The sequence below is a fragment of the Pseudophryne corroboree genome, chromosome 1, assembly GCF_028390025.1.
Source record: "Pseudophryne corroboree isolate aPseCor3 chromosome 1, aPseCor3.hap2, whole genome shotgun sequence".
Taxonomy (NCBI): Eukaryota; Metazoa; Chordata; class Amphibia; order Anura; family Myobatrachidae; genus Pseudophryne; species Pseudophryne corroboree.
Window position 1 is genome coordinate 821,517,066 of NC_086444.1, and position 20,318 is coordinate 821,537,383.

General features: G+C 47.5%; 1 pseudogene; it reads left to right on the top strand.

Annotated features, from left to right (window-relative positions):
- Positions 1 to 20,318, top strand: part of LOC134911291 (tyrosine-protein phosphatase non-receptor type 9-like) — a 298,012-nt pseudogene that overhangs the window by 269,214 nt on the left and 8,480 nt on the right.

Consider the following 20,318-nt stretch of genomic DNA (forward strand, 5'->3'; position numbering starts at 1 on the left):
AGAAACTTCCAAGGCTATGGAAAAGTCAGGAGACTTCCCTACACATGAATATTCTGGAACTAAGGGCCATTTACAATGCCCTAAGTCAGGCTAGACCCCTGCTTAAACACCGGCCGGTGCTGATCCAGTCAGACAACATCACGGCGGTCGCTCATGTAAACCGACAGGGCGGCACAAGAAGCAGGATGGCGATGGCAGAAGCCACAAGGATTCTCCGATGGGCGGAAAATCATGTGTTAGCACTGTCAGCAGTGTTCATTCCCGGATTGGACAACTGAGAAGCAGACTTTCTCAGAAGACACGACCTCCACCCGGGAGAGTGGGGACTTCATCCAGAAGTTTTCCAAATGATTGTACACCGTTGGGAAAGGCCACAGGTGGACATGATGGCGTCCCGCCTCAACAAAAAGCTACAAAGATATTGCGCCAGGTCAAGGGACCCTCAGGCGATAGCTGTGGACGCTCTGGTAACACCGTGGGTGTACCAGTCGGTGTATGTGTTCCCTTCTCTGCCTCTCTTACCCAGGGTAATGAGAATAATAAGAAGGAGAGGAGTAAGAACTATACTCATTGTTCCGGGTTGGCCAAGAAGAGCTTGGTAACCAGAACTCCAAGAAATGATCTCAGAGGACCCATGGCCTCTGCCGCTCAGACAGGACCTGCTGCAGCAGGGGGCCTGTCTGTTCCAAGACGTACCGCGGCTGCGTTTGACGGCATGGCGGTTGAACGCCGGATCCTGAAGGAAAAGGGCATTCTGGAGGAAGTTATCCCTACGCTATTTAAAGCTAGGAAAGAAGTGAACGCAAACCATTATCACCGCATATGGTGGAAATATGTTGCGTGCTGTGAGGCCAGGAAGGCCCCAAAGGAGAAATTTCAGCTAGGTCGATTTCTGCACTTCCTACAGTCAGAGGTGACTATGGGCCTAAAATTGGGTTCCATGAAGGTCCAGATTTCGGCTCTATCGATTTTCTTCCAAAATAGAACTGGCTTCACTGCCTGAAGTTCGGACTTTTGTTAAGGGAGTGCTGCATAGTCAGCCCCCGTTTGTGCCTCAAGTGGCACCGGGGGATCTCAACGTGGTGTTGGATTTCCTGAAGTCGCATTGGGTTGAGCCACTTAAATCCGTGGAGTTACAATACCTCACGTGGAAAGTGGTCATGCTGTGGGCCGTGGCGTCGGCCAGGCGTGTATCAGAATTGGCGGCTTTGTCATACAAAAGCCCTTATCTGTATTTTATATGGATAAGGCGGAATTGAGGACTCGTTCCCAATTCCTTCCTAAGGTGGTATCAGTTTTTCATGTGAACCAACCTATTGTGGTACCTGCGGCTACTTGGGACTTGGAGGATTCCAAGTTACTGGACGTAGTCAGGGCCCTGAAAAGTATATGTTTCCAGGATGGCTGGAGTCAGGAAAACTGACTTGCTATTTATCCTGTATGCACCCAACAAGCTGGGTGCTCCTGCTTCTAAGCAGACTATTGCTCGCTGGATCTGTAGCACGATTCAACTTGCACATGCTGCGGCTGGACTGCCGCACCCTAAATCTGTAAAAGCCCATTCCACGAGGAAAGTGGGCTCTTCTTGGGCGGCTGCCCGAGGGGTCTCGGCTTTACAACTTTGCCGAGCTGTTACTTGGTCGGGTTCAAACATTTTTGCAACAGCCTACAAGTTTGATACCCTGGCTGAGGAGGACCTAGAGTTTGCTCATTCGGTGCTGCAGAGTCATCCGCACTCTCCCGCCCGTTTGGGAGCTTTGGTATAATCCCCATGGTCCTTACGGAGTCCCAGCATCCACTAGGACGTCAGAGAAAATAAGATTTTACTCACCGGTAAATCTATTTCTCGTAGTCCGTAGTGGATGCTGGGCGCCCATCCCAAGTGCGGATTGTCTGCAATACTTGTTTATAGTTATTGCCTAACTAAAGGGTTATTGTTGAGCCATCTGTTGAGAGGCTCAGTTATATTTCATACTGTTAACTGGGTATAGTATCACGAGTTATACGGTGTGATTGGTGTGGCTGGTATGAGTCTTACCCGGGATTCAAAATCCTTCCTATTTGTGTCAGCTCTTCCTGGCACAGTATCCTAACTGAGGTCTGGAGGAGGGTCTTAGTGGGAGGAGCCAGTGCACACCAGGTAGTCCTAAAGCTTTCTTTAGTTGTGCCCAGTCTCCTGCGGAGCCGCTAATCCCCCATGGTCCTTACGGAGTCCCAGCATCCACTACGGACTACGAGAAATAGATTTACCGGTGAGTAAAATCTTATTTATTCATGTCCCCTGTGTAACGGAAGTGCCCACTATCCAAGGAAGTACTGGAAGGTACTGTCTGCTGACACTCTAAGGAAAATTACAGACCGTTACAACAGGTTCCAAACAAGGGAAAGAAAATGTGATTGTTGACTCAACTTAAGTTATGGACTCAAGTTATGTTTAAGTTTTTAAATTTATGGTTTCTTGTATTAATTATGTATGCGGTACAACAGTAATTGAACATCAACTTTATTATTTTACTCTTACGTCCTAGAGGATGATGGGGTCCACATTGGTACCATGGGGTATAGACGGGTCCATTAGGAGCCATCGGCACTTTAAGAGATCAATAGTGTGGTCTGGCTCCTCCCTCTATGCCCCTCCTAGCAGACTCAGTTTAGAAAATGCGCCTGGAGGAGCCGGTCACAGCTAGGGGAGCTCTTAAGAGTTTTCTTAGTTTTTTTTAATTTTAATCAGATCTTTAGGTACAGGAAGGCTGCTGGCAACAGCCTTCCTGCTTCGTGGGACTTAGGGGGGGGGAGTAGGAACCAACTCTAGAAGTTATTGGTTATCTAACTCCGATGACAGGACACTGAGCTCCTGAGGGTGACGATCGCAAGCCCACGAGGCGACCGCTCACTCCTGCAGCATGGCCGCCACCCCCTAACAGAGCCAGAAGTAAGAAGAGTGGCGAGTACAGCGCCGGCGTCCCGGTTAGCGGGTCGCCGGCGGGTATGGCGGCAAAAGGGTGGGAGTGCAGCTCTGACAGGCTGCGCTCCAGGAAGGCTCAGCAACACTTTGTGTAGGCGCTTGAAGTGGCGTCCTTGTCCAGCGCAGTCACCCTAAACTGGTCACACACACTAACGGGCTAATCTCACTGTTAGCAAAGAGACCTCCGGACAGTATAATCAAATTTGTGCGGGAAGACGTGCGCCATTGCTGGTGGTGGGGCTTCTCAGAGCGGATCCAGCACTCACCAGCGCCATTTACCTCCCTGCAGACACAGAAGAAACGCTGACAGGGAGCGCTGACCCTCCACATAACTCCAGTTACTGCGGTACAAGGGTGTTGTAGACGGGGGGGAGTGAAGTGTTAGTAATAACCTAGTAAGGTTGGTTTCTCAGCGCCGGGCTTTTATCATAATAACTGATCCAAAGGGTGCTGTGTGGCTGGCTCCTTAGACTCTCTGAAGGTACTCTGGGGGGAAACTGTATCTGACATTTTCTTGTGTGTGTGTGTTTGTGTATATTCCACATTACCATGTCTAAGGACTCTGTGTCCTATGCTGCAGAGTGTTTATCTTCTCCTGAGGAGTCTATCCCATGTACTCAGGACTGCAATATACTGTCTCAGCCTTCTGAATCCGAACCCCCATGGGTGGATTCTTTAAGGGGAATGAAATCCCAGATTTCTACAAGGATGTTACATACTGAGAAAGAGACGCAGTTTTTGAGGAAATCTGTGGAGGGGTTACAGTATTTGGCCCCCACTACTTCATCAAAACCCCTACCTACATTCCCTCAAAAGCGACACTGATACCGACTCTGATACAGGGGACGGTGATGGGGACATGCAGGGAGGGGGATGCATCCCTTGCAAAAGGGTTGCAACTAATGATTGAAGTCATTAGGGATGTTTTACACATTTCTGAGAACGTACCTGAACAGGTGGCGGAATCTTATTTTACAGAAAGTAAGAAATCCTCGCTTGCCTTTCCGGCTTCCAAGGAGTTAAACTCTTTGGAAAACCCTGGGAAAACCCAGAGAAAAAATTCCCTTTTCCTGAAGAGAGTAGAAAAAAGTGGGAAAACCCACCTATAGTTGACACATCTGTATCTAGGTTTTCAAAAAAGGTGGTTTTACCCATTCCTGGTTCAACCGCTTTAAAAGAACCGGCTGAACGCCAGATTGAGAATACACTCAAATCACTCTACACAGCTAATGGCGTCTCTTTACGGCCCACTATTGCTTGTGCGTGGATTTCTAAAGCCATAGTAAAATGGTCAGTCACATTGCTAGAAGACTTGGATTCTATGGATAGAAGTGACATTGATTTGTTTTTGTCACATACAGGATTCTGCAGGGTTCATGGTGGAGGCCTTGAGGGACCTTGGCATGCTGAATGCACGGGCTACTACTATGGCGGTCTCGGCACGCAGAGGACTCTGGCTACGCCAATGGACTGCAGATGCGGAATCCAAGAGAAGTGTGGAGAAGCTACCATTCACACGTCAGGCTCTGTTTGGGGATGCTTTGGATGCATGGATCTCCACGGCAACTGCAGGTAAGTCAACTTTTCTTCCCTTAGCAACACCACCGGCTAGGAAGTATTTTCCTTCGCCTACACTGCAGTTCTTTCTGACCGCAAAATTTAAGAAATCCAAACCCCCGCCCACCTTCTTTAGAGGAGGTCGGGGAAAGTCCAAAAAACCTGCGCCATCAGGTTCCCAGGAGCAGAAGCCAGGTTCTGCTTCCTTTAAAATCTTCAGCGTGACAGTGGACCTCCCTGCCTGGAGGTTGGGCAAGTGGGAGCAAGACTAAAAGTCTTCAGTCACATTTGGGCATCATCATGCCTAGACCCCTACGCAAAGGATATTGTGGCCCAGGGATACAGACAGGAGTTTCAACAACTCCCACCTCAGATTCTTCAAATCAGGCTTACCAGTTTCGCTGATAGAAGGCGCTATCCTACAGGAAGCAATTCAAAAATTGGTTCAAACTAATGTCATTGTTCCTGTTCCACTCCACCTACAACACAAGAGTTATTACTCAAACCTGTTTGTGGTTCCGAATCCTGACGGTTCGGTAAGGCCGATATTAAACCTAAAGTCATTGAACCCCTACTTGAGGGAGTTCAAATTTAATATGGAGTCTCTGAGAGCAGTGATCTCAGGTTTGTAGGAGGGGGAATTCCTAGTATCCCTGGATATCAAGGATGCATACCTTCACATTCCGATCTGGCTGCCTCACCAGGCTTATCTCAGATTTGCACTGCTGGACTGTCACTATCAGTTCCAAACACTGCCATTTGGCCTCTCCACAGCACTGAGGATATTCACAAAGGTGATCCAATCAATGGTCCAGGAACTCCTGAAACCGGCAAGGGTATCGGTTCATCAGTGCATTCGTCTTCTGGGGAAGATGGTGACCTCCTACGAGGCTTTTCAGTACGGAAAGGTTCCATGCAAGGTTCTTCCAACTGGATCTCCTGGACAAATGATCGGGTTCACACCTTCACATGCACCAGCGGATACGCCTGTCGCCGAAAGCCAGAATTTCGCTCCTCTGGTGGCTACAAACGTCTCACCTACTCGAAGGCCGCAGGTTTGGGATTCTGAATTGGATCCTCCTAACCACAGATGCAAGCCTTAAAGGTTGGGGAGCAGTCACCCGAGGGGAAAACTTCCAGGGAAGGTGGTCCAGTCAGGAATCTCTCCTTCCAATAAACGTTCTGGAACTGAGGGCCATTTACAACGGCCTTCTACAAGCAGCACATCTTCTGCAAAATCAAGCCATTCAGGTTCAGTCGGACAACGTCACAGCAGTGTCCTACATAGACAGGGCGGAATGAAGAGTAGAGCTGCGATGTCAGATGTAAGAAGAATCCTCCTCTGGGCAGAAAAGCACGCGGTGGCGCTGTCAGCAATCTTTATTCCAGTAGTGGACAACTGGGAAGCGGACTTCCTCAGCAGACACGATCTCCATCCAGGAGAATGGGTCCTCCATCCGGAGGTGTTCGCAGAGGTGACAAGCCGATAATGGGTACTTTGATAGACATGATGGCCTCTCACCTCAACAAGAAGCTTCGGAGGTACTGTTCCAGGTCGAGAGACCCACACGCAGTGGCAGTGGATGCACTAGGCACTCCGTGGACGTTCCAGTCCCTCCACTTCTGCTCATCCCAAAGGTTCTCAAGCTCATAAAAAAAACAAGAGTTTAGGCGATCCTCATTGCTCCGAGGCCTCTTCCTATTCACGAGGACCTTCTCCAGCAGGGACCATTCGCCTATCAAGACTTACTGTGGCTACGTTTGATGGCATGGAGGTTGAATGCCAGATCTTAGCTCGGAAAGGCATTCCAAAAAAGGTTATTCCTACCCTGATACCGGCTAGGAAGGGAGTAACGTCAAAGCCTTACCATCGAATTTGGAAAAAGTATGTGTCTTAGTGTGAATCCAAGAAGTTTCCTGCAGTGAAGTTTCAACTTGGATGGTTTCTCCTCTTTCTGCTAGCAGGTGTGGAACTGACCCCCTGCATGTGGATAACGAGGTGTGAAGGAGTTCTGAGACCATCCCCGTGCTGCAGCCTGGTGATATACTCTGGAGTACATATGCTTTTAGAACGGGCGTGAGTCAGTTCTCACTAACAGCCGGTAATCAGCCATTACTATTGTCGTTGTCAGGACTGCCCTGCTTATCTGTGAATGTCTGCACCACATCTATGTGGTTTTTGTGATTTGGTTTTATACGATTCATGTGACATATATGCCTTGTGTGTGTGATGCAATAAAATAATTGTTTTTATATACAGTATCACACTATGTTTGCATATTACCTCTTTTTCCGGTAAATCTGCTGTGACATGCTTGAGAGTTTCTCCTGATATAACGTATAAAGATGAAAGCTATACGGATTTAAGAGGTGGAAATTCTGCTAACGTGGAGTGAGGCGCTGGTGAAGTGGTATTCTATGTATCGTTTTTATTCTGCATTTTATGTTGGAGGTGGGAAAAGCCTCTTATAGTTTCACTGCACCACAGGCTGCCTTTGTGCACAGTTTGGCACTTCGTATGTTACACTACAGGTGTGGATGTAGGCCTACGCTTGGGCTCCATAAAGGTCCAGATTTCGGCCTTGTCCATTTTCTTCCAGAAACAATTGGCGGCTCTGCCTGAGGTTCAGACATTCTTGAAAGGGGTTCTGCATATTCAACCACCCTTTGTACCTCCTACGGCACCTTGGGTTCTAAATGTGGTGCTGCAGTTCCTGCAATCGGATTGGTTCGAGCCTTTACAGGACGTGGACGTCAAGTTTCTTACTTGGAAGGCGGTCACTCTGTTTGCGTCTGCTCGATTTGTGTCGGAGTTGGGGGCGTTGTCCTGTAACAGCCCCTATTTAATTTTCCATAAGGACAGAGCTGCGCTCAGAAGGCGTCAGCAGTTTCTTCCAAAGGTTGTGTCAGCCTTTCATATCAATCAACCTATTGTGGCGCAGGTGGCTACTGACTTCTCAATTAGCTCAAAGTCCTTGCATGTTGTGAGTGCTTTGAAAATCTATGTGAAGAGAACTTCTCGTCCTTAATGATCTCAACAAGGTTGGGTGTCCTGCTTCTAAGCAGACAGTTTCTGGCTGGATCAAGTTCACTATCCAGCATGCTTAGTCTACGGCAGGCTTGCCGTGTCCAAAATCTGTTAAGGCCCACTCTACTCGTAAAGTGGGTTCTTTCTGGCCGGCTGCCCGGGGTGTCTCGGCTCTTCAGCTTTGCCGTGCAGCTACTTGGTCAGGGTCAAACACGTTTGCTAAGTTCTACAAGTTCGATACTTTGGCCTCTGAGGACCTAAAGTTTGGTCAATCTGTTCTGCAGGAACCTCCGCACTCTCCCTCCCGTACTGGGAGCTTTGGTACATCCCCATGGTACTAATGTGGACCCCAGCATCCTCTAGGGCGTAAGAGTAAATAGGATTTTAATTACCTACTGGTAAGTCCTATTCTCGTAGTCCGTAGAGGATGCTGGGCGCCCGCCCAGTGCTTCATATTCCTGCATTGTTACTTGGTTCAGTTTTAGTGCAGCCGTTGCTGAATCGTTCCAAGTTGGTTAGCTTGGCTTTCCGTTTGTTGTACGTGTGAGCTGGTGTGAATTTCGCGGCTATCTGTATTACCTACTCTCAAAGTATGTCCGTCTCCTCGGACACAGTTTCTAGACTGAGTCTGGTGGAAGGGGCATAGAGGGAGGAGCCAGCCCACACTATTAATCTCTTAAAGTGCCCATGGCTCCTGGTGAACCCGTCTATACCCCATGGTACTAAAATGGACCCCAGCATCCTCTACGGACTACGAGAAAAGGATTTACCGGTAGGTAATTAAAATCCTATTTTCTCTAGCATCCATAAGGGATATTGGGGGATATTAGTACGATGGGGTATAGACGGGGTCCAAAGGAGCCAGTGCAATTTAAATTACTTTAACTGGGTGGGCTGGCTCCTCCTCTCTATGCCCCCTCCCACAGGCAGTTTAGAAAAAAGTACCCTCGGGAGAGGTTGCACATCTCTGCAGCTCCAGAGGGTTTTCTTCAATTTCATTTTAAACTTTTATTATTTTCGGTATGCTTTCTGGACAGCAGCATACCTGCGCCGTGGGAGATAGGATGGGGATGGTCACCGGCCTTACGAGGTGCAGAGACGCTTCCCCGCTACAGGACCACCGTCCTGAGGGGTGGTTGTTCAGCGGGGCACTGCGCCTTGGCTGTCACAGGCACCGCACACCGCTAATGCTGCCTGAAGGTGACAACGGTGGTGAGTATAAACTGGGGGCCCTGCTAGGGGGGTCCCCCGGTTCAAAGTGCGGCTGACCACGGATGCTGCGTACGGGACCCTCCTGGAGGGGTCCCGCTAAGATCCCTTGGAAGAACTGGCACAAAAGGCTTGACTAGCACTTGTGATGTTTTAAGCTATGAAGGAGACTTTGCCAGTATAAGTATTCATTATAGCTCCGGCGCCATTAGAGGGGTCGGAGCTAAATCAGAGCGGGACCTGAGGTGTTTTGGCGCCTTCCTCTGCTTACAACAGCCATCTACAGCATACAATGTGCTTCCTGCCTCACAAGACACGCTAGAAAACTGGTACAGGGTGTAGCAACAGTGTTTACTGCATTTAGAAAGCAGACAGCCTTGATGGAGCTCAGGGTGTGTTGGTGTCCTCTCTCTCATCTGTGTCTCTTCTCACATACAGTAGGGCAGGCTTGCATTATAACTGTGTGTATGTTATTGTGCTTACTGTGAAATATGGATAAACACAAACTGTGCAGTGTATGTCACACCAGATTCTCTCCATTATATAATGATTCTGTTTCCTGGGAACAATGCAGTCAGTCTTCACTAATCAATGAAGGGGCTGGGGGAGAGGGTACAGATGCCCACTGGTTAGGGTCCCTTAAGACTATGATGTCAGATATGTTTTCCCAGCTCATTGCTAATGTGCAGAAGACTCCGCTACTGCAACAAGCTGTTGCAGTATAGCTGCTAGGGCAGATGCACAGCCACCCCTCTCTCATGCAGGTCCACAGAAGCGTGGGTTACCTGCTCTGCTATCAGATTCAGATGATGATATTCAAGATGATGGGGATGACCTGGATCCCATTAGTGGGGATCCCGATTCTACTCAGGGTATTGACCCCTCATTTTGGCTTTAATGGATGTGTTAAAGCTCCCTCTAGAGGATGCTGCATGACAGCAGTCGTTTTTCTTTCTACAAAACAAGGCCAATGTCACTTTCCCTGATTCTCCAGAGTTAGATGACTTATTCAAACAGGCCTGGAAAAATCCAGACCAAAAATCCCAAGTGTCCAAAAAATGTTTGCGCACTTTCCCATTTGCTCCTCCAATGTAGAAAATTTTGGGAGGAACCCCCTGGGGTGGATGTCTCAGTCTCTTGCCTGTCTAAGAAGGCGGTGCTGCCTGCCTCGGGCTCCTTTACTATGAAGGATCCTGGGAATCGAAAGACTATCCTAAAATCTATATACACTGCAGCCGATCTTTCAGAAAGACCGGTCATTGCGGGTTGCTGGATGACCAATGATATTCATTCTTGGGCCACACAAATTCAGTGGGGCCTCTCTGGGGATATGCCCTTAGTTACTATGATAACCCTCCTGAAGCACATTCAGTACACTACCTGTGTCCTCTGTGATTTCCTCAAGGTGATGGGGAACCTTTAATGCTCGGACGTCTGCCATGGCGGTGTCGGCGCGCAGGGCCTTGTTGCGTCAGTGGATTGCGGACACAGAATCCAAACGTAATGTGGAATCCCGAGGTTATTCACGAGGGTGATTGCGGAGATGATGAACCCCCCCAAACCACCACAGCCAAGCGACCTCAGGGCATCACAGGCTGTGTGACAACAGGGAATCGCAGCATTACATTTAATTTGGCACTTTCACTGTTTGTTTATTATACATGTCACACCTTTTTCACTTCTATTAATTCACCCCATAACACTCTTTTCTCACCTATTCCTTAATCCTTCTCACTACACATAATCATTCCTTGTGATGCCCTGAGGTCGCTTGGCTGTGGTGGTTTGGGGGGTACCGTGCCCTAGGTTTGAACCCCTATAGTGTTAGGTACTGCAGCAGAGTGGAGTCCCTTGCCGTGGGACTGCAGCTGCATGCATTGATCAACACATAACCAAACTCCACTATTTATTATATGCCAAGCTGTATGATATCAGTAATGCTAGAGAGAGTGCACCGACAACATCCCCCTTTTTGTGTGCAGTAATGTATACCTTTATTAAGCACCTAAAAAAAAATTGGGATATCTAATTTTGATTGAACCTAGCGTTTTTAAGTATTTTTTAAAACGTTTTTGCCGTAACTCAAAACTTAAGGCAGATAGTGATTTGGTTTGGATTTTTGGATTCAGGAGGAAGAGTTATTTTAGGGGTGCAAATTTTGTGGTGATCCCTTAATAAACACCCGTCATACTTCAAATAAACTGGATAAAGAAGCAGTGATTAGTAAATAATTTAATAAATTGAAAAAGCAATATTTAATAAATGAATTGTCAGGCAGTCAAGATATTTGGCAGAGATTTGTTTTTTTTCCTCTCTTGACTAAAAAATTTTCATAAAAGTCTAAGACGGGTGGTGGACACACCTATTTGAACTGACATGGAATAACCCAGATGTGGGGAGAATACATTTATAAAGCCCTGGTTGGAATGGAACCCATGATGCTGTGAGGCAGCGATGGTAACCACTGTGCTGCCATGAGACAATCTCGCCTTGGGTTAACTGACCGCTTACAAAATGCATCCAAAATGTAACCCACAATTGATGTTTTGTGCAGTTTACTAAATTAAATCTGGTCACAACAGGGTGATAAGGCTCTGAGGTGGGATTTATTTGGTCCTCCGGTCCCACGTTGTTATAGAATGCACCTCACTCATACCGCTTTCAGATTGCAAATGCCGGATCCCACCCGGTAAGTGTCCTTACCGGGTGGGATCCGGCATTTGCTCTCCTTTGATGGCTTTCCGACCCGGCAATATACCGGGTCGGTTGCCATAGCAGCGGGCGCAGCAGCAGCAGGGTGGGGATGGAGGCGGCGCTGGGAGATGAGCTCATCTCCTGCGCCGCCTCTCCCTATGCTGTGAATGGGAACCGTGTCGCATCGACGCGGCTCCCATTTACACTGCGCCTGACCCGGTATTCAACCCGGGTATAATCCTTTTTTTATACCGGGTTGAATTACCGGGTCAGGCAACCCGCTAATTCGCCGAAAGTGCTCTCACATCGCACACTGACCCGTGTCGACACAGCAATATGCCGTGTCGATACCGGGTTATTTGTGCGATGTGAAAGGGGTATCCATGACATCCTGAGAGCTAAGGATCTAGTATACTTATTCTGTCAGTACAAAACAGAAACTGAACCAGCCAAGAGCATCCTTAATCTATTCATAAAGCTGTAAGGAGTTTGTGAATGGAAGTCTATAAATTGGCTCAAGTAACGAACTGTATTAAATTACAATCTTGCAAACACATTAATTCCCTCATTTGTCTTTTTGCGGTCTGTGATGTAGCACACAGGATGCATATCTTTTAAACAAGGCATCCGGAACTGATCTAGGGAGAATCTTGAAATGGGAGAGCAGTTTAGAGAGTGAAATCATTTTATATTGCTTCCTTCTTAGGCCCAAACTGACAACTGCTTGGCCCTCAGTATTCTTGCTAAAAGGACATGACCTTTCTAATTGTAAAATTAGTAAGCTGACCATTCTGAAAACAGACACCGTAAAAAGGTCCCATGGGTCATAGCAGCTGATCATATTCGGTTATTTTTTTTTCTACCAGTTAACAAATAAAAGCATCTTGGTTGCTATAGGTTACAGTTCCCTTCTTTTGTGCATCAGCCATCTGGAAATATTATTGGGGAATTCAATTAGCTGCTGTAATTTTACTGTGTGCTAATTTATGTACCACCCCCTTCCTCCGATGCTATTCAGTTAGCCCCGAAGTAAGCCCGCCAGCTGAACATATTGGGTGTATTTTTTTTTATTTTTTTTGCATCTGATCAGGCACAAATAAAATAAATCCTCGACAACTAGGAGGTTAACGGGTGCCGCAACCCTGTTATCGCCCTTTAGCATCTTAGGTTAACTGCTATTGAAAAGGGGTTTGGGTGAAAAAGGGTCTGGAATTTAATAGCCTCAGGCTTTGTCTTTACCAACCTTTTTCACCCCCATTAACTTAACAGGGCTAATTGAATTCAGCCCTAAGGGGTCTATTTACTAAGGGGTCTGTTCATGAAGCAGTGAAAAGAGTGGAGAAGTGAGCCAGTGGAGAAGTTGCCCATGGCAACCAATCAGCAATGATTTAACATTTATAATTTGCATTCTATAAATTATACAGAGCAGCTGATTGGTTGCCATGGGCAACTCCTCCACTTGTTTTACTTATCCACTCTTTTCACTGCTTCATGAGTAGACCCCTAAGCCTTGGATGGAGGTAAAGTGGACAGAGATAAAGTACCAGCCACTCAACTCCTAACTGCCATGTCACAGGCTGGGTTTGAAAAATGAGTTAGGAGATGATTGGCTGGTACTTTCTCCGTCCACTTTATCTCCATCCACTTTATCTCCATCCAAGGTTTAGTAAATAGACCCCTAAATCTTTAAAAAGGAAATTGTAATCCAATTCCTGATATTTGCAATTTCTGTTATGATTAAAAGGTGCATGTCTTCATTTAAGTACATGGATGACATAATTTATGCTGGCCAAGTGGAAATATGTAGAGAAAAAATACTTTTCAGACATTGTTTTACTATATAAAGTAAAACATAGGGGCCTAGAATGTCCATAGATTCTCTTGACAGTTAACTACATGATTTTCCATGAGTTTACAGCTATTGTATTTTCCTAGACCAATGAAAGTCGAAGTGTTGCTCATTATCAGTACATGAGCTGGCCGGACTTTGGTGTGCCTAAATCTGCTTCCGCCATGTTGGACTTCAGATCCCAAGTAAAGCAACATCAAGCAATGGCTGTCCAATCATTGGGATCAGAGTGGGCTGGACATCCTGCAGGTCCACCAATAGTGATTCACTGCAGTGCAGGCATTGGGAGAACAGGTAAATATGCATTGCACCAGCTCATGTGGAGGGATTCTGGAAGGTGGCCCTTAAATATATCATCAGCTGAATGTAATAGCCTCTGATTTCTGGTGTGAATTTTGTGTGCTAGTCTCCTTTTTTTTTTTTTTTTTTTTTTTTTTTAAAGCAGCAATCTTTTACAAGCACAAACCAACCTGGCAGACTCGCACAAAATTCCCACACATCCAAATTCGGAGGCTATTACATTTACCCACATAACTCTAACTCAAGGATAGTATTATCTAACCTTGAGTATACTTCTGTGTATGGCTTTTGTTGCAGTGCAGGTGATTTATCATATAATTTCTCTGACGTCCTAGTGGATGCTGGGAACTCCGTAAGGACCATGGGGAATAGCGGGCTCCGAAGGAGGCTGGGCACTCTAGAAAGATTTATGACTACCTGGTGTGCACTGGCTCCTCCCACTATGACCCTCCTCCAAGCCTCAGTTAGATTTTGTGCCCGGCCGAGGTTGGATGCACACTAGGGGCTCTCCTGAAGAAAGAAAGATAGAAATTAGGTTTTTTATTTTCAGTGAGACCTGCTGGCAACAGGCTCACTGCAGCGAGGGACTAAGGGGAGAAGAAGTGAACCTGCCTGCTTGCAGCCAGCTTGGGCTTCTTAGGCTACTGGACACCATTAGCTCCAGAGGGATCGACCGCAGGCCCAGCCTTGGTGTTCGGTCCCGGAGCCGCGCCGCCGTCCCCCTTACAGAGCCAGAAGCAAGAAGAGGTCCGGAAAATCGGCGGCAGAAGACATCAGTCTTCACCAAGGTAGCGCACAGCACTGCAGCTGTGCGCCATTGCTCCTCACACACACTTCACACTCCGGTCACTGAGGGTGCAGGGCGCTGGGGGGGGGGCGCCCTGAGAATCAATAATAACACCTTGGCTGGCAAAAATACCACAATATATAGCCCCAGAGGCTATATATGTGGAAAATACCCGTGCCAGAATATAGGAAAAAGCGGGAGAATAGTCCGCGGAAAAGGGGCAGAGCTATCTCCCTCAGCACACTGGCGCCATTTCTCCTTCACAGATCCGCTGGAAGGAAGCTCCCTGGCTCTCCCCTGCAGTCTACACTACAGAAAAGGGTAAAAAAGAGAGGGGGGGTACTAAATTTAGGCGCAGTATACAATTATATAGAAAAAGCAGCTATAGGGGACATAACTCAGTTAGTCCCTGCATTATATAGCGCTCTGGTGTGTGCTGGCATACTCTCACTCTGTCCCCCCAAAGGGCTTTTGTGGGTCCTGTCCTCTGTTGGAGCATTCCCTGTGTGTGTGCGGTGTGTCGGTACGGCTGTGTCGACATGTTTGATGAGGATAATGATGTGGAGACGGAGCAGATGCCTTTAGAAGGGATGTCACCCCCTGCGGGGCAGACACCTGAGTGGTTGAGCTTATGGAAAGAAATGAGTGCACGTATAGACTCTTTACATAAGAAATTTGACGACATGCCAAATGTGGGACAGCCGACTTCTCAGCTCGTGCCTGTCCAGGCGTCGCACAGGTCATCAGGGGCTCTAAAACGCCCGCTACCTCAGACCGCAGACCCAGATGTCGACACTGATACTGACACCAGTGTCGACGACGATGAGTCTAACCTGATGCCCACTAAGGCCATTCACTGCATGATTGAGGCAATGAAAGAGGTGTTACACATTTCTGATATAAATACAGGTACCACTAAAAAGGGTATTATGTTTGGGGAGAAAAAACTACCTGTAGTTTTTCCCCCATCAGATGAATTAAATGAAGTGTGTGAAGAAGCGTGAGCTTTCCCTGATAAAAAATTGGTAATTCCTAATAAGGTACTAATGGCGTTCCCTTTCCCGCCAGAGGATAGGTCACGTTGGGAAACACCTCCTAGGGTGGATAAAGCGCTCACACGTTTGTCTAAAAAGGTGGCACTACCGTCTCCGGATACGGCCGCCCTCAAGGAACCTGCTGATAGAAAGCAGGAGGCGATCCTGAAGTCTGTATATACACACTCAGGCATTATACTTAGGCCAGCTATTGCGTCAGCTTGGATGTGCAGTGCTGCCGCTGCGTGGTCAGATAAACTGTCAGAAAATATTGACACATTAGACAGAGACACGATCCTGCTAACCATAGACCATATCAAAGACTCAGTCTTATATATGAGAGATGCACAGAGGGAAATCTGCCGACTGGCATCTAAAGTAAGTGCATTGTCCATTTCTGCTAGGAGAGGCTTATGGACTCGCCAGTGGACAGGAGATGCAGATTCTAAAAGGCACATGGAAGTTTTGCCATATAAGGGTGAGGAATTATTTGGGGATGGTCTCTCGGACCTAGTTTCCACAGCAACGTCTGGGAAGTCAGCATTTTTACCCCATGTCCCCTCACAGCCTAAGAAGGCGCCGTTTTATCAGGTTCAGTCCTTTCGGACCCAGAAAAACAGGCGTGGAAAAGGCGGGTCTTTTCTGTCCAGAGGCAGAGGTAGGGGAAAAAGGCTGCAACAAACAGCAGGTTCCCAGAAGCAAAAGTCCTCCCCCGCTTCTTCTTCCAAGTCCGCCGCATGACGGTGGGGCTCCACAGGCGGAGCCAGGTACGGTGGGGGGCCGCCTCAAGAATTTCAGCGATCAGTGGGCTCGCTCACAGGTGGATCCCTGGATCCTTCAAATAGTATCTCAGGGGTACAAACTGGAATTCGAGGCGTCTCCACCCCACCGGTTCCTAAAATCTGCCTTGCCGATTGCTCCCTCAGACAGGGAGGCGGTGCTAGCGGCAATTCACAAGCTGTATTCCCAGCAGGTGATAATCAAGGTACCCCTACTTCAACAAGGCCGGGGTTACTATTCCACACTATTTGTGGTACCGAAACCGGACGGTTCGGTGAGACCCATTTTAAATTTGAAATCCTTGAACACATACATAAAAAAATTCAAGTTCAAGATGGAATCGCTCAGGGCGGTTATTGCAAGCCTGGACGAGGGGGATTACATGGTATCCCTGGACATCAAGGATGCTTACTTGCATGTCCCCATTTACCATCCTCACCAGGAGTACCTCAGATTTGTGGTACAGGATTGCCATTACCAATTCCAGACGCTGCCGTTTGGACTGTCCACGGCACCGAGGGTATTTACCAAGGTTATGGCGGAAATGATGATACTCCTTCGAAAAAAGGGAGTTTTAATTATCCCGTACTTGGACGATCTCCTAATAAAAGCGAGGTCCAAGGAACAGTTGTTGGTGGGAGTAGCACTATCTCAGGAGGTGCTGCACCAGCACGGCTGGATTCTGAATATCCCAAAGTCACAGCTGGTTCCGACGACACGGCTACTGTTCCTGGGTATGATTCTGGATACAGTCCAGAAAAAAGTGTTTCTCCCGGAGGAGAAAGCCAGGGAGTTGTCATCTCTAGTCAGAGACCAGGTATCAGTGCATCGCTGCACGCGGGTCCTGGGAAAGATGGTGGCTTCTTACGAAGCAATTCCCTTCGGCAGGTTCCATGCCAGAATCTTTCAGTGGGACCTGTTGGACCAGTGGTCCGGATCGCATCTTCAGATGCATCGCTTAATAACCCTGTCTCCAAGAACCAGGGTGTCTCTACTGTGGTGGCTGCAGAGTGCCCATCTTCTAGAGGGCCGCAGGTTCGGCATACAGGACTGGGTCCTGGTGACCACGGATGCCAGCCTTCGAGGGCAGTCACACAGGGAAGAAACTTCCAAGGACTATGGTCGAGTCAGGAGACTTCCCTTCACATAAATATTCTGGAACTAAGGGCCATCTACAATGCCCTAAGTCAAGCAAAATCCCTGCTCCTACACCAGCCGGTGCTGATCCAGTCAGACAACATCACGGCAGTCGCCCATGTAAATCGACAGGGAGGCACAAGAAGCAGGATGGCGATGGCAGAAGCCACAAGAATTCTCCGATGGGCGGAGAATCATGTACTAGCACTGTCAGCAGTGTTCATTCCGGGAGTGGACAACTGGGAAGCAGACTTCCTCAGCAGACACGACCTCCACCCGGGAGAGTGGGGACTTCATCCAGAAGTTTTCCAGATGCTGGTAAACCGTTGGAAAAAACCACAGGTGGACATGATGGCGTCCCGCCTCAACAAAAAGTTAAAAAGATATTGCGCCAGGTCAAGGGACCCTCAGGCGATAGCTGTGGACGCTCTAGTGACACCGTGGGTGTACCAGTCGGTTTATGTGTTCCCTCCTCTGCCTCTCATACCAAAGGTATTGAGAATAATAAGAAAGCGAGGAGTAAACACAATTCTTGTGGTTCCGGATTGGCCAAGACGAGCGTGGTACCCGGAACTTCAAGAGATGCTCTCAGAGGACCCGTGGCCTCTACCGCTCAGACAGGACCTGCTACAGCAGGGGCCCTGTCTGTTCCAAGACTTACCGCGGCTGCGTTTGACGGCATGGCGGTTGAACACCGGATCCTGAAGGAAAAGGGTATTCCGGAAGAAGTCATTCCTACGCTTATTAAGGCCAGGAAAGATGTTACGGCAAAGCATTATCACCGCATATGGCGGAAATATGTTGCATGGTGCGAGGCAAAAAAGGCCCCAACAGAGGAATTTCAGCTGGGTCGATTTCTGCATTTCCTGCAAGCAGGAGTGAATATGGGCCTAAAGCTAGGCTCCATTAAAGTACAGATCTCGGCTCTGTCGATTTTCTTTCAAAAAGAACTAGCTTCAGTACCTGAAGTTCAGACATTTGTGAAAGGAGTGCTGCATATTCAGCCCCCGTTTGTGCCCCCTGTGGCACCTTGGGATCTCAACGTGGTGTTGAGTTTCTTAAAATCACATTGGTTTGAGCCACTAAAAACCGTGGATCTAAAATATCTCGCGTGGAAAGTGGTCGTGTTATTGGCCTTGGCTTCTGCCAGGCGAGTGTCAGAATTGGCGGCTTTATCATGTAAAAGCCCTTATCTGATTTTCCATATGGATAGGGCAGAATTGAGGACTCGTCCCCAGTTTCTACCTAAGGTGGTGTCAGCGTTTCACCTGAACCAGCCTATTGTGGTGCCTGCGGCTACTAAGGATTTGGAGGACTCCAAGTTGCTAGACGTTGTCAGGGCCCTGAAAATATGTTTCCAGGACGGCTGGAGTCAGAAAATCTGACTCGCTGTTTATCCTGTATGCACCCAACAAGCTGGGTGCTCCTGCTTCTAAGCAGACTATTGCTCGCTGGATTTGTAGTACAATTCAGCTTGCACATTCTGTGGCAGGCCTGCCACAGCCAAAATCTGTAAATGCCCATTCCACAAGGAAAGTGGGCTCATCTTGGGCGGCTGCCCGAGGGGTCTCGGCTTTACAACTTTGCCGAGCAGCTACTTGGTCAGGGGCAAACACGTTTGCAAAATTCTACAAATTTGATACCCTGGCTGAGGAGGACCTAGAGTTCTCTCATTCGGTGCTGCAGAGTCATCCGCACTCTCCCGCCCGTTTGGGAGCTTTGGTATAATCCCCATGGTCCTTACGGAGTTCCCAGCATCCACTAGGACGTCAGAGAAAATAAGAATTTACTCACCGGTAATTCTATTTCTCATAGTCCGTAGTGGATGCTGGGCGCCCATCCCAAGTGCGGATTGTCTGCAATACTTGTACATAGTTATTGTTACAAAAATCGGGTTATTGTTGTTGTGAGCCATCTTTTCAGAGGCTCCTTCTGTTATCATGCTGTTAACTGGGTTCAGATCACAAGTTGTACGGTGTGATTGGTGTGGCTGGTATGAGTCTTACCCGGGATTCAAAATCCTTCCTTATTGTGTACGCTCGTCCGGGCACAGTATCCTAACTGAGGCTTGGAGGAGGGTCATAGGGGGAGGAGCCAGTGCACACCAGCTAGTCCTAAAGCTTTTACTTTGTGCCCAGTCTCCTGCGGAGCCGCTATTCCCCATGGTCCTTTCGGAGTCCCCAGCATCCACTACGGACTATGAGAAATAGAAATATCGGTAAGTAAATTCTTATTATTACGACCTTCTGTTTCCTATCCTGCAACCAAGTTCTTATCCGTTCAACCATCTTAGAATCCAATCAAATGCTTTTGAGTTTATTTAGCAGTCTGCGATGTGATAGACCGTATCAAAAAGCTTACTAAAGTCTAGATCTGCTATATCGATGGACCCTCCTTAATGTATCCTTTTAGTTGTCTAGTCAAAAATGTCAATAAGATTTGTTTGGCATGATCTCCCACCAGTAAATCCATGCAGTTTTGGAGCCTGTAAATTACTGGTTTTGAGAGATTTTACAGTTCTCATCTTTTCATAGTGTTGCCATAATTTTACCTACTACTTATGTACTGTATGGTTCACTGGTTGGTTGTTGCTTGTATCTTCCTTCCACTTTTGTGCAGTGGGACTACCTACGCTATTTTCCAGTCCTCTGGAATCACTCCTGTAGCTAGAGACTAGTTAAATAATTCTGTTAATGGTATTTTGTAAATGGATTTTTTATTTTATGGCTATTTAAATGAACTTGTTAGAAACGCAGCTTAAATGTAGGAATTTAATGTGTGTACAGATGTGTCCTCGTACATCATTGCTGCAGTCGCTCAAACCAGCCTCTCTCTCTCTGTGCACCAGGTTCTTTTTGACTCTGCTAGTGACATACATTTTTTTAACTTTATTTGCAATATGATTAAACTAGGATGCACTAGGAGGCTCTAATGATAAATTTAATATGTGACACTTGTGTATCTGTATGCAATGGCGT